This window comes from Arachis ipaensis, chromosome B3 (assembly GCF_059453495.1).
Source record: "Arachis ipaensis isolate K30076 ecotype BB chromosome B3, ASM5945349v1, whole genome shotgun sequence".
Lineage (NCBI taxonomy): Eukaryota > Viridiplantae > Streptophyta > Magnoliopsida > Fabales > Fabaceae > Arachis > Arachis ipaensis.
Window position 1 is genome coordinate 16,262,540 of NC_142438.1, and position 15,920 is coordinate 16,278,459.

Sequence of the window (15,920 nt, forward strand, 5' to 3'; positions counted from 1 at the left end):
TTTATCAATCTATTCTATTATATAAAAATCGGATGTCTACACTTAATGATGGAGTTGACGTGGCATGCTATAGAGAGTGTTTCCCGATTTAAATATTTTAACTCATTCATGACTTAATTATATCAGTTAATTGATTTGATTAGATATTTAAATATTAATATAATTTATTATAATATATATTACTTAATTAATTTTACTACATTAATTGTAATTTGTTATATTAGTTAATTAATTTATTCATTTATAAAGTCTGAAATAAAATAAATAATTTATTGTTTATTCTAATTGAATTCATTAAATTTAATTATACATTATATACGAATTAATAATAATTTGTAAATCACTTTATATTATATATGTATTAACAAAATATTATATATGTCTTAATGTGTTAATTAAATATTATATTAGCACGGTGATTTTTTTTATTTTGATATCATATAATATTGATAATGATAATATTATTATATAGTATTATATAAACTTTCTAATATTAATTAGTATAGAAAATGGGAAAATTATTCCTTATGGAAATCATTCTTAGTGGAATAATGTGTCCTTTATATAGTATTGATAATCGTTGCTTAATTTAAAGTAATTGTATGTTGGTATCTTAAATTTATTTTTAATAATGATCTAAATAGATAAATCTAATTGAATTGAATGATTATATAAAATATTTTATATTATTAATATACTAAAATTAAATTCATTTTTCGGTACAGAATTTTATAGGTAAATTTTATACAAAATTAAGTTTTTTTTTTAATTTTTTTTATTTATTTTATCTATGTTACTTTATTTAATTTTAAGTAGCGTCATATTTACAATTACCGCCAGTATGATATTTTATAAAATATGAAAATCAATTTTTTTTATAATTTAAATATCAATGTTTGAATAGAAGAACTTAACAGACTCAGAGAGAGAGAGAGAGAGAGAATTAGTAATGGGGACAAAAATATAATAAAATTTAGGTATAGATATTTTTTTTGCTTCCCACGATATTCAACAAGTTAAAGACTAATCCGTCATGAATTTGAATTCCATTTAAGAATCTACAATTGGCCGGCAACGAATTGCTATACATACGAGATAGAATTCGAACCCTCAATACTTATTTAAGCGGACGACTAAGTTGATCACTTGATCAATCTAAATTGGTTTAGATATATTCAAAATTTAAAATTAGAACTATCTAATACATATTGATAAGTCAATGAGTTATAGCTCAAATGGCATAGTCTCCCCATACTCAATTAAGAGGTTGCGGGTTCGAGTCTCCTATCTTTGGTAAAAAAAAAAAATACATATTGATAAGAACTAGAAATATACACACAATCATTATTATAATATTTAAAATAATAAAATTATAATTTCATACACATAGTATAATATTTAAAATAACAAAAAAATATTTATAAGGACCTTTTTTATTTTTAACATGATTAAATATTATTTTTTTATATATATTTTTAAACAATTATTTTACTTAATTATCAAATTTACTTATTATAATTTTTATAGTATAAATAAATTTTTTAACCAAAATAATTACAGTATATTAATACATAGATAATATATTTTTTTATCTTAACCAATTTTTAAAAAATCACTAATAATTTAAGTTGTATTTAATTAGAAAACTAAGTTTTAATTTAATTATTAATTAATTAACTAATATAATATAATTAATTATCACTAATTTTTGAGTGTATTTATTTATTTTTCATGCTAAATCAAATTTAACAATATAATTATTATTATGTATTAAGTTTAACAAAATATTTTTTAACATAAAATACAAAAAAACTATTTATATTTTATTTTGAGACAAATATAATATAATAAGTGGTATATATGTATATAAGTATTAATTTTTTTTAAAAAAATTTGTGGGGTAAATTTCCCTCTATATTAAATGTGGATCCGTCTCTGGCTGTGAAGGAAGATGGTAGTTGTGAATAGGTAAGCGGTGATGGACTCAGCAACAACATGACAGGAGCTATGCAGTTTTTTTGTGAAGAAGTCGAGAAGAAGAAGATTTTAGGTGAGGATGATTGAGTTTATCTTGCATGTAGAGTATAGACTGAAGCTATGAATCATGTGTGATATGAGACAAATCCTAATTCCTAAAAAGTGTTTATATGTATATATTCGGGGCGAGTACACCCTAAACCCGACGATACCTGTCTTGAGCAAAATCTGCCCTGACTCGGGTAAAGTTATTACCCTTTTCATTCGGGTATGGACGGGTCGGGTACCTGCGTATTCGAAAACTCCTGCCAAGTCTAACCACGTATTGATACTCCTTTTATTAAGGGTTTATCGCTAGCCAATGGATTGCTATATAGACAAAGCGAGATTCTAACTCATAATAGTTGTTTAAGCGGACGAGTGAGATGATCACTTAACAAACTCAAATTAATTAAGATAAATACTAATTATTTTTAATATTTTAATATTAAAAATTTTGAGAGTTTAATTTTAATTATAACTTTATAAAATATTTATAATAATAATTACTATATATATTATTTAATTTTTTAATAAAATTTTTAATATAATTTTATGTATTATCCCGTACAAGGTACGGGAACATACACTAGTTAAATTAATAACACAATAATTCAGTAATTTAATCGGGATTATCGGTTCTAATAATTATGCATAGTTGTATGTTATACTTTAGAGTGACATATATTCTGTATTCTTTCAACTAGCCATTATAGGTATGAGCAGTGGTCCACAGTATTTTTTGTTCATCAACTTCTTTCCGTATATATGTATATAATCCAAGTGGATATATATCCACTTGATGTATATGAATAATTAAGATATGTATAATTGTAATGGGAAAACCTAACACTTGATATTTGGACTCAGTATTTAAGTATTCTTTAGTTACATATATAGTCTAATACTCACTTTTATATATATATATATATATTTTTTTAATGTATTTTTAATACAAAATATTTTATATAATTATTTAATTATATATAAACTTTTGGATATAAAAAATAATTATTTTTATTATTAATCTAGTATTTTATGAATATATATATGTGAAAATAATTTTACATTAAAAATATATTAAAATTATATATATTATATATTATTGATCAGTGTTTTATTATGATTATTAGATATACGTAAAAAGATTATTTTACATTAAGAGTATATTAAAATTATATATATATATAATTTTTGTGGTTAAAGATTTATTTCTTAAGGGAATTCTTATCTCAAAAGAATTAGTGGGATAACTTGGATTAACATAAAGTAGGAAATCGAAAGAAAATTATGTACATACATATATTTGCTAATTTAATCAGTTCAATTATAAAAAGAGTTGATAGATTATTATAGCAAGCAACTAGGTTGACACAAAAGAAGACAAAAATATCTTTTTCAATGTCAATTATTATTTAGTTAATTATATATTTTTTTTGAAAGAAATTACAGCAGTTATATATGATGAAAAGGGTTGCACGTGCGTGGCGACAAAAGAACCACGTCTTGAAGAATAAGATCAATGTTCAAATCTCAATCGAGATAGACTATGCTGTTGTGTTTATGATTTTCTTGATGATTTTCTCCTCAAATCTCCTTAATATACATAAAGTAGATTTGATACACTTTTGTCACTTTAAATTTAGAAATTCACTCATTCATTCTCATACTTCCTTCATTGTTAGCTTTCTAATAAGCATAACTTAAAAGCTGCACTATTAATTAAGAAAAATCTGGGAACAAATACTATTCTGAAAAATAATTTACATATATCTACACAATAAAAAAGAAAAAAAAAAAAACACAACTCTACAGAGAAATAGAGAATAATCATTTGTGGAGCTAAAATGATTAATGCATATACAACTAATACCATCAAAGTTTGCTCATAATAGAGGATGGCATATATATAATAATAAGGGGAAAAAAAAAAAAGCACATTTACGGTAAAACTGAAAGGCATCGTTCATATAAAGATGATAAAAATATATTTTTTAAGTTATTTATTTAGTAACAGTTAAAAAAACACTCTAAAAAAATAGATTAATAATAAAAATATAAATTAAAAATAAAATTGAAGATCTAAGAGAAGAAATAATTATATTAACAATTCTAACTAATATTAATTCAAACGACATTGAATTTTTTAAATTAATATAAAATATTTTTTTCAAAATCTCAATTTCTCAATAATTTAAAGAATACAAAAATAATAAGAATTACTATACCAAAAATAGAACAATTAGTAATAAAAATTGATAGATTAAAATATAAATTTTAAAATAAAAAATTATAAATAAAAATTTAACTTGTAAAAAATTATTAAATTTTTAAAATAAAAAATATCAAAATGATAATAAAATAAAAGTAGAAAAATAATATTATAAAATTTATAAAAAATAATAAAAAAATAAAACAATCCTGTAATAAAATTTTTGTTAAAAATTTAAATTTTAAACAAATTAAAAAATTAGTATCAGAATCAAATTAACGATTTTAAAAATACAGTAATACTTTTTAATAAAGATAATAATTTTAATCTATATTACTTGTTAAAAATCTAATATACGACAATCTATTTAATAGACAAAATTAAATATCTTTGTCCAAAACTAAAAGTATAGATGAACTTGTCATCTCAACCCTATTTTTGCGGGTTATAAAACTGAACTGTTAGAAAATATTCATAAAAAACATTTAATTTGACTTTCTCTTAATCTTTTTTAATAATAGTAGATAGATAAAAATAAGGAGTTTATTCAAACTTTCTTGCATTATAGTTTCTTAATGGAAAAAACTATTAGAATAGTGATCGATTTAGGGTCAAATTTTAAGTAAAATTGATCACCAAACTCTTTATTAGCTATTTGATTGAACGACTAACAATTTTTATAGTCTTATTTTTTTGGATTATACTACGTATACATTAAAATTAGCTACTAAAATCAGTTATCAATATAAAATACATACTGTAATATAAATATACATTGAAAATAAATTAAATCACACATGTATTTATACACAAATACATTAATGACTAATTTTAATGACTGATTTTAGTATATGAATAACATTTTTGTATTTTTTTATATTAGTTGCTAAATTAATCACAATTTTAAAAATATATTATTGTAGTATAAAAATACTACAATTTAGCTTTTTTAAATTATCAAGACTTCATTAAAAAACTGAATAAAATTATGAAAATTTAAGTAATTAAATTTTATGTTAATTATTGAAATTTGGGAAGTATGAGTTATATAAGTAAATGAACTGTGATGGAGAATAAATAACTTTGTGGTGACTTATATTTAGGTTTAAGATAATAAAATTTGATTTAATACTTTGATTTTAAAGTTTAGGGTTATATTTATGTTGTTATAAAATCATTTTTATTAAAAATTTAAATTGATAGGAAGAGATACGTGAATGACTATATCTTTAACATATCTCTAAAAACAAGAATTTTTTTTTTTGGATTTGTTTAAATTTTTTGCAAATTTTTTTTATTTGTCTTATGTTAGTTTTTCTTTTAGAAAATAACAAGAATCGAATTCTAAATTTTTGTCATAGAAAATTTGGAATCATGTCTTTAAAACTTCTTTTTTCAAAAATTTAAACTAATAAAAAAAGACACATAAATAATTATATCTCTAATATAGATTTTATCTGATAATGCAATCATTCACAATTGTAATTTAATTATAACTACTTTCAGCTAAAATTATAACTATTTTATTTATATATACAAAAATATTATATATATACCAAAAATTAATTTAGCAGATATTTATATATATTATTTTATTTATATACAAGTAAATTTCATATTCCACCAATACGTGTTTAGTTAACTTTTTATTCAAACGTATTCAAATTGCATCTTTTCAGATAACTTTAATAATAACATATGCTAATATGAATTCACAAGGGCTTTTATACGTCTAATTCATAGTTAGGGGACACAACATTTAGGTGATGTCAAAATCAGAGTGATACCAAAAATAAGATAATTAATGAAGGAATTAATGCGGAAGCAGTATTCACAAGAAATCTGGTCGGAGAATAAATTAAAGCGGAGAAAATAACACTAATTCATTCTTTGTTTTAGAGACAGTCTGGAGGATAGGGTTATCACTTATCATATTCATATTCATTGAAAATAAATAATAAAAAAATAAATAAAAGAACCGAAAGATCAACGTACGTACGATTAAAACATAAATATGTGGAGTGATGCAGTTCGTTAGTTGTATTCAAATTGAAACCTAATCTAGAATTTCTCTGAGATACCCTATTGATTCTATATCCTAAGAGTACTATAATCGATAATATTGATGATGGCAAGAATATATTTAAGAAAATGGAAAAACGGAAATGGTATGCCAAGAAAATAAATCAAGCGTGAGAAAAATAATTTTAGAAAAAGTTAGTAGATTTTTTTTTTTTTTGTATAATCTAATAACATCAATAATGTACATTTTAAACCTAAAAAATACAGCTACATATCAACTAAAGTTAATTATGCTAAAACTATAATATTTTATGTATTTTTTTATCAGTTTAATTTTTTAAAAATAGTAATTTCATAATATAGTATCAGAATTTTTAAGATCAAAAGATTTAGAATATAATCATTGTTATTTAAGTAAATTTAAAAGAGGTTCATGATTAAAAGAATAAATTAGAGATATATTTATTTATATAATTTTTTTATTAATTTAAATTTGTAGGAAAAATAATTTTACGATAAATCTAAATAGATAAATTATATTCTCAAAATATTAATTAACTTTGAATTATTCAAGTGAAAAACATAAATGACAAACATTTTTTTACATTTAAATTAATATTAATCAATTTGATATTTTTTACTAAAAATGTTACTCCTTAGCTAGTATTATTCTATTGAAATATCGATTTCGAGCATGACACATGTCACAAAGTTACAGGCACAAAATTAACCCTTAGGAATATACAAAAATTCTGCTAAGCTGGCTATCAATACCAAAAGAGGGGGAAAATATACCTAGTGATGGTTCATATATATCATCATGTATCAGCACCATGAGTCTATGACCATGACCATTCTTATGATTAAAAGGCAAAGCCATAGCCACCGCTGGTCTCACCATCATGTATATATATAGTGGGATAAAGGAAAGGGTTCCAGGGGAGGGCTTGGACCACAGTTAAAAGGAAGGGCCTCTGGCTCAACACTCAAGAGCATGCCATATCCACTAACGTGTCCATTTCTTTGTTTGCCACCTGGCGCTATTTCATTGGCATGACGGAATTCGTTCCCATTTTATTTTTGGGGTAGATGTTGATCTATCATTCCCACTTTTATTCCTCCATGTACTGTTATTTAAAATCGAATATTTAGACAAAGATATTTAAAACGTTTTTAAATAAAAATATTTGATTTTATTTATTAGATAGATTGGTATGTATTATATTTTTTATATATAATATAAATAAAAGTGTTATTTTTTATTAACAAACAACAACAACAACAATAAAGCCTTGTCCCACTAAGTGGGGTCGGCTACATGAATCAAACGATGCCATTGTGCTCTGTCATGTATCATGTCTACAGAGAGACCGTTTACATATAGGTCTCGTTTGACCACCTCATGGATGGTCTTCTTAGGTCTTCCTCTGCCTTTCGCCCTTTGTTCATCTTCCATCTCATCCACCCTCCTAACTGGATGTTCTATCAGTTTTCTTCTCACATGTCCAAACCACCTGAGACGCGATTCAACCATCTTTTCCACAATTGGTGCAACTCCAACTTTCTCCCTTATATCTTCATTCCTTATTTTATCCAATCGCGTATGACCACTCATCCATCTCAACATCTTCATCTCTGCCACACTCAGCTTATGTTCGTGCTCCCCTTTAGCCGCCCAACACTCCGTACCATACAGCATAGCCGGTCTTATAGCGGTGCGATAGAATTTACCTTTAAGTTTTAAAGGCACTTTTTTGTCGTATATAAAACCAGATGCACTCCGCCATTTTGACCAACCTGCTTGGATCCTATGATTTACATCCTGTTCAATCTCTCCATTGTCCTGTATGATGCACCCAAGATACTTAAAACTTTTAACTTTTCGTAGGGTGTTTTCTCCAATCTTCACCTCTATATTGGGGTTTTCCCTTCTTAGACTGAACTTACATTCCATATATTCCGTCTTGCTACGGCTTATGCGCAGACCATACACTTCTAAAGCTTCTCTCCATAACTCCAACTTCTTATTTAGGTCTTCCCTTGACTCTCCCATAAGGACGATATCATCGGCAAAAAGCATGCACCATGGCACAGGCTCTTGGATGTGCTCTGTGAGTACTTCCAAGACTAATGTGAAAAGGTATGGACTTAAGGATGATCCCTGGTGTAATCCTATACCAATAGGAAATTCCTCTGTCACACCACCTTGAGTCTTCACACTAGTTGTGGCCCCATCATACATATCTTTAATTGCCCGAATATATGCGATCCTTACTCTCCTCTTTTCTAAAACCTTCCATAAGACATCCCTTGGTACTCTATCATACGCTTTTTCCAAATCAATAAACACCATATGTAGATCCCTTTTATTACTACGATACCTCTCCATCATCCTTCTTAATAGGTATATCGCTTCAGTGGTAGATCTGCCTGGCATAAATCCAAATTGGTTCTCTGTTACTTGTGTCTCTTTTCTCAACCTCCGTTCTATCACCCTTTCCCACAACTTCATAGTACGACTCATAAGCTTAATCCCTCTATAGTTTCCGCAGCTTTGTATATCCCCCTTATTCTTGTAGATAGGTACCAAGGTGCTCTTTCTCCACTCATCAGGCATCTTTTTAGACCTTAAAATCTCATTAAAAAGCATGATTAACCAGTTGATGCCTTTTTCTCCAAAACCCTTCCAAACCTCAATCGGGATATTATCAGGTCCTACTGCCCTGCCATTTTTCATCTGCTTTAGAGCCTCTTTTACCTCGAAGTCTCGAATCCTTCGATAATAGTCAAAGTTTTGATCTTCTTCCCTTGTGCATAAACGACCAAGGCTCGGAAGAGTCTTCTGTCCCTCATTAAATAACTCGTAGAAGTAGCTCTTCCACCTTTCATTAATCTTCTCCTCTTGAGCCAACACCTCTCCATCCTTATCCTTTATGCACTTAACCTGATCCAAATCTCTCGTTCTTCTTTCCCGACTCTTTGCGATTCTATATATACCTTTTTCTCCTTCTTTTGTGCCCAAAGACTGGTAGAGACCTTCATATGCTCTTGTTCTTGCTTCACTTACAGCCACTTTTGTCTCTTTCTTAGTCGCCTTATATTTTTTCCAGTTATCTGCATTGCGGCATAAAGACCACTCTTTGAAGCATCCCCTTTTTATCTTTATCTTTTCTTGTATACTCGCATTCCACCACCAGGACTCCTTGTCTCTTGGTCATATTCCTTTAGATTCACCAAAACTTTCTTTTGCTGTTCTTCTAATAACTTCTGCCATCTCCCTCCACATCTCTTCCGCGCTTCCATTTCCATCCCACTTTGCCTCTTCTCCTACCCGTCTTAGGAAGCTTCTTTGTTCCTCACCTTTCATCCGCCACCACCTCGTCCTTGGGTTCTTCGTATGATGTCTTTTCCTCAACTTTTGCTCAACGCGAAAATCCATGACGAGCACCCTATGTTGTGTTGTCAAACTCTCTCCCGGGATAATTTTACAGTTAATGCAAAATTTTCGGTCGACTCTCCTCAACAAGAAGAAGTCGATTTGAGAGCTTGTCATGCCACTCTTATAGGTTATAAGATGTTCGTCTCTCTTTTTAAAACATGTATTTGCGATGAGAAGATCAAAGGTTGAGGAAAAGTCCAAAATAGTTTTACCCTCGGCATTGATCACCCCGAAACCATGGCCTCCGTGAATACTCCCATATCCAGTCACTTCTCTCCCAACATGGCCATTTAAATCTCCTCCTAAGAAAATCTTATCTCTCAAAGGTATGCCTTGAACCAAACTCTCTAGATCCTCCCCCATGACATGTTATTTTTTATTAAAAATATTATTATATTTTTAAAATTGTTAATTTAAATCTGATACTAATCTTTTAATTTGTTTTATTTTTATTGGAGAATTATTTTATTTTTTATAAATTTATTTTCATTTTATTATCATTTTAATACTTTTTTTATTTTACGAATTTAATATTTTTTACGAATTGAGTTTTTATTTATAATTTTTATAATTCTTTTAATATTTTTTTATTTGATTTTTAAAGATTTATATTTTAATCTATCAGTTTTTATTTTTAATTGTTTAATTTTTAGTCTAGCAATTTTTATTTATTTTTGAATTCTTTAAATAAAATTTATTGTAAAATTGAGATTTTTAAAAAAATTATTTTGTATTAATTTAAAAAATTCAGTGTGATTTGAATTAATATTAATTAGTTAGAATCATTAATATAATTGTTTTTTTATTCTTTAATTTTATTTATAATTTATACTTTTTTCTAAAGTTGTTTTTGCCATCCTTATATGAGTATTGTCCTTATTTAAAATTAGGGTCATTATTTAGAATTAGAGTTTTTAATTAAAAATATTATTTAAATTCCTTTTTAAGTAAGACTGAAAATCAAAATTCAATCAAAATTTTAATGCAATTGACAAAGCTTATTAGGTATTGTTAGTATGACCATCAAAATAAGTCAAATTCTTCAACAGACAAACTTTTATTTTTAAAATTAGATCTTTTTAAATTTTAAATTAAATGAGTTGAGTCTAATTAATTCAAAAATATAGTAGGTTAAACAAACCAAACTACGAATTAAATAAGTGGCCTTTTTTTTCGCATTTGCAAAAAAATTTCAGCATTTTTTTCAATAATTTTTTTATTCGACTTAATGATCCAACTAACCCACTTAAAAAACTCTTTTTTTAAGGTTTTTTAATTCAAAAGTGACATTTTTTGTTAATTTTTTTTTCAAAAAAATAAAAATATAATTTATTAATAATAATTTATTAAGAATAAAAAGATAATTTAGATTTAAATATTATAAACCTTCCAAATTGGAACATTTGAAATGAGGAGTTTGGAGGATTTTAAAATGTTAACTTCGCCTTTCAAATAATAATTAAATTTGTGAATGGTCTTTTCAATTTTTTTTCAATTGTTTAGTAAAATGTAAATTTTTACTATTTAATATATTCTCTCACATGTTTTTTTTCACTAAAATCTTTTTCTCCCTTACAAAATATTCTGCAAAAAAAAAATACTGAACATCTAATTAATCAAACTTCTGTCTATTTTTATGAAAGATAAGGTAATTTCTTATAAAAAAAAAAGATATGTTGATTCTTGACTATTTTATTTTGGGATAATACAATCTTTTTGTTAAAAATCCGTTAAATAGTAATGAAAATTAGTTGGGAGGTTTATTTGTAATTTGTAAAAATTTTAGATTTTAATTTTTTTTTAACAATAGAACCAACTACTACCACTATTATTGTTATTTTGTTCATCTTCATCATTATAATTTCTGTCTCTGTTATTTTTATTATACAATGATATTTTATCATTATTATTATCTACTTCTATTTGTTTAACAAAAAAATTGTATTATCCTAAAATAAAAAAAATGTGATATTCTTTTTTGACATAAATTATCATATCCTTCATATTATTTGTAAAAATCGATAAATACCGAATTGGATATTTATTCAAAAAAAGAAAAAAAGGGGAAGGTTTTAAAGAAGGGGAAGGAAAAGTAACAGAAGCACTTGAGATTTTTTAAACCTTGGCTTTAGGGGTGCATATGGGTCGGGTGAAGCCGGGTTTGATGTGATCCAGATCCGACCCGAAATATACACCGGGTCTATTTATTAGACCTAAATTCGGTCCTAAATCCGATGAAACCAATACACTTTCGGGCCACAATTATACCGGGTGAAAACCGGGTAAAAACTGGGTGAAAACCGAGTCATTAACATTACATTACGTTGATACCTTCTTGTAAGCTAGCATGTAAAAATATCCAAATTTTTAAGACTCCAACCATTAGTTAACATAGTAAAATTCACTTAAAAAAATATAACAAGAACCAACCCTTCTTCAAAATTAAAGCATAACCACAATCAATACTAATATTGTCTAATAATACCAAATATTTAAATCAATACAAATAACACAATCTTATGTATTAGTCTAAAGTCTTATGCATTCTAAACATAAAACATTAACTTATAGTCTTATAATGACTAATAACACAAAATATTAAAGTTTACAATACTTAAATTCCACATAAGAATAGTCATGATCCATCACTAATAACACAAAATATTAATTATGTAGATGATCGGGCCACCGGGCCGACTTCGGGTGACCCGAGTTATGGCCCGGACCCGACCCGAAATAATGACCGGGTCTATTTTTTGAGACCCGTACCCGACCCTAAACCCGATGAAATCACACCAATTTAGTCCCTAAAGTGTTCGGAACCGGGCCGGACCTTCGGACCGGGCCGGGTCTGTGCACCCCTACTTGGCTTCTTTTATTAACGTATTTAAAATCAACAGATAGAAGGAATTTGAAGGATTTATTATTTAAGTTTACAACTTTTTTCCATTATAGTTTTACGTATAAAAAAGAAAATGGTAACTATTAAGAATAAAAAGAGAACTTAAATTTATATCTTACTAAATCCTCCAATTTAAGAGAACTTAAAAATAGGGAGTGGATGAGTGATAAAATTTTAAAATCTTAGCTTCTCCCTTCATATAATAAAACTCATGAACTAGATTTAATCCTTCAAAGCCTTTTTCATTTCCTCTAAAATTCCTTAGAACCAAACTCGTGGAGACACTTAGAGAAGAATTAATTAAATATAAAATATTTATTTATTATTATTATTATTCGTGTACTTTAATTGTATTATGGTTATAGTAATATTGAAGATAGAGCATGATATTTACTACTGAAATCACCTGACTGAAAATCTTTTCTTATTTTCTTTTTTTTTTTTCCCCTAACGATATTGTAGCAATTTTCTATGGATATATATATACGTACAACAGAATACATGCAAACATATTCTAGCATATTTTAAAATTCACTTTCTTTAATTTCTGTGGCACCATAACGTTTCATCCAATCAGTGAAATAATGGGAGATCTCATCTCTCTTATGGTGATGATAAGAATAATATTAGTGTCCCTTTATTACAGAAAGCAACACTTGTTGGCAGCGAATATCTCCCTTTTCTTTTCTTTTCTTTTCTTTTCTTTTATCCCTACAAACACTTTTAACCCTCTCTCAGTCAGTCACACGCACCTTTCAATTCCTTCTTTCTTTGTTTGAATAGTCTTCAATTGGCTTCACAAAAAGTTATCGAAAAGAAAAAATATTATATAAAAAATATATTAAAGTAGAGGTGCTGCTTCAGCTGATGTACCTAGGTTCCTTTCTTTTTATTAGGGCTTAGAAAGCCACAAATTCTGATGATAAATACGAATTTTAAGTTGTTGAGTGACAATGGATCCTTCTCAGAATTGTGTTACAGTTATAGCTAGCTAAGCTAGCATATAATTAATTTATTTGTTTTCAGTCTAAAGAAAGTATGGCACCCGTGTATGTTATTTTATCCGATCCAACAAAGAATCATACGCAAATTATTTATTTTAAAAATTTAAATTATTAACATATTTTTTTATGAGTAATATTAAGTAATCAATATTTTTTCGCCAACATCAATCAACTTTTTTAAAACTATTTGGTTTATTCTAAATTTAAATCTTAAATTATAATCTTCTAATCTTAAGTTTTAATAATTATAAATAAAAGTATCAGATCTAGATTTAAAAAACAGAATTAGAACACTCTAATTATAAGAAAATAAAAACAGAAGTAAAGAGAAAATATGAATGGCATTGATGAACTATTGTAGTTCAATATATTAGTAAAGTTACAAAATATTTATAGAGCACTCTTACACTCTTAGCTATAACATACTTTACACACTGTATAACAAGAGGCTAACAACTTAACGAAATTTTAACAACTCTACTGACTCACCCTAACTAATTTGAGCTGATTCAGCCTTTCTAGAAGCTTCCAGAGAGTTCTTATGAGTCTAAACAATCTCACTTGCCTTCTCTTCAATATCATCATTTACATTTTCCCTCAAACTCAAGGTGAAAGAATTTCTCACCTTGAGTTTGTCCCTAAAAAATAGAAAAGCCTCTGAAGGAATAGACTTAGTCAAGACATTAGCAACCTGAACCTTGTCAGGAATATAATTGATACTAACAGCCTTAGCAGTCAGCAAATCTCGAACAAAATGCATATCTAGTTCAAAGTATTTTGATTTGGAATGTAAAATGGGATTAGCAGCCAAGAGCACAACACTCAAATTGTCATAATAAACCAAGGGAGGATTAGGTAAATAAACATAAAGTTCACCAAGCAAATTTTTAATCCAGATCAATTCAGCAACTAAATCTGTCATGCTACAATATTAAGCCTCAGTGTTGGACCTAGCCACTGCAGACTGTTTCTTGGAAGATCAAGAGACTAGATTGCTTCCAAGAAAAACAGAGTAACCACCTTGCGACTTTCTATCATCACAATCACTACCTCACTCGGAGTCACAGTAAACCACTACCTTTAGGGAGACATCAGAGTGCAGTAGCAGACCAAATGAAGTTGTGCCAGCCAAGTAACGTAATACTCTTTTGACAATTAACTAGTCAGCATATGAGAGACACTACATATATTGAGAAATCTTACTCACATTATATGCAATTTCAAGACCTGTGATGGTGAGATAAACTCCCAACTACAAACCTGTACAACTTAGGATCAGCAAACGTTGTATGACCCCGTATTTCTAAAAAAATTAAATAATAAATTTATTTATAATTTATTATATTTAACTAAAATTATATTTTTATGAAATTTTATATATAAATTAAGTAATTTTTTATTTATGATTTAAAGTTTTAGTAATCGAATAATAATAAAGATTTTATATGCTTTAAGTTGAATAATTAGATTTTTAACTTTATTTTATGATTATAAAGAAAATTGATTTTTATTATTTTTAATAATTAATTTAGAGTATTTATTTGAAAATAAATTTTAAGTTGATAATTAAATAGTAATTTTATAGATATTATTATTAGATTAGATTTGATTTTTAATTAATACTCTACCTAAACTCTAATTCCCAAATCAAAATCTTAAATTTCCAAAACACAACCCTAACCCTAATTTTCCTAAACCTAGCCGCCTCTCAACCCCCAAAACCCTCACCCAACGAAGAAACAAAGAAAACGAAAGAAGAAAAGGGAGAGCGGAGAGAAAGAGAGATCTGAGAGAGAAGAGGAAAAGAGGGAGGCTGCGCCGGTGCCACTGGGTCCTGCCACTGCCGTCTCGTCGCTGTCGTCCTTGCGAGTTGCCACCGCGACCGCGTGCCGTCACTGAGTTTCAGTGCCGCCGTTCAGCCTCGTTCCACCGCGTCTCCATGGTCGCCGTCGTTAAAGCCACGCGAGAAGGGAGCCGTTGCTGTGGTGAAGAACGTCGCACCATCGCCGCTGAGCTTGCTCCCTGGTTGTCACTGAGCTTGCTGTCGCGGAGGAAGGAGATGGGCGCAAGGAGAAGGTCGCGGAGGAAGATGAACTGTTGCTGCCAGATGCTGCCGCCGTCGCTGTTTTGCCTCTGCCCACTGAACGGCACTGGAAAACCGCTGCTGCAGCCGCTAGAGGATGCCCCTGCAGCTGCCAAACCCTATCCCACTCCAGTTTGGGTTCTGATCGTGGTTCGTTTATACCGGATTTTGTTCTTCTAAGTGTCGGAGCTACTGCCGTGGCTTCGTCTCTATATTTCTCCTTTGTTACAGTAAGTATATCT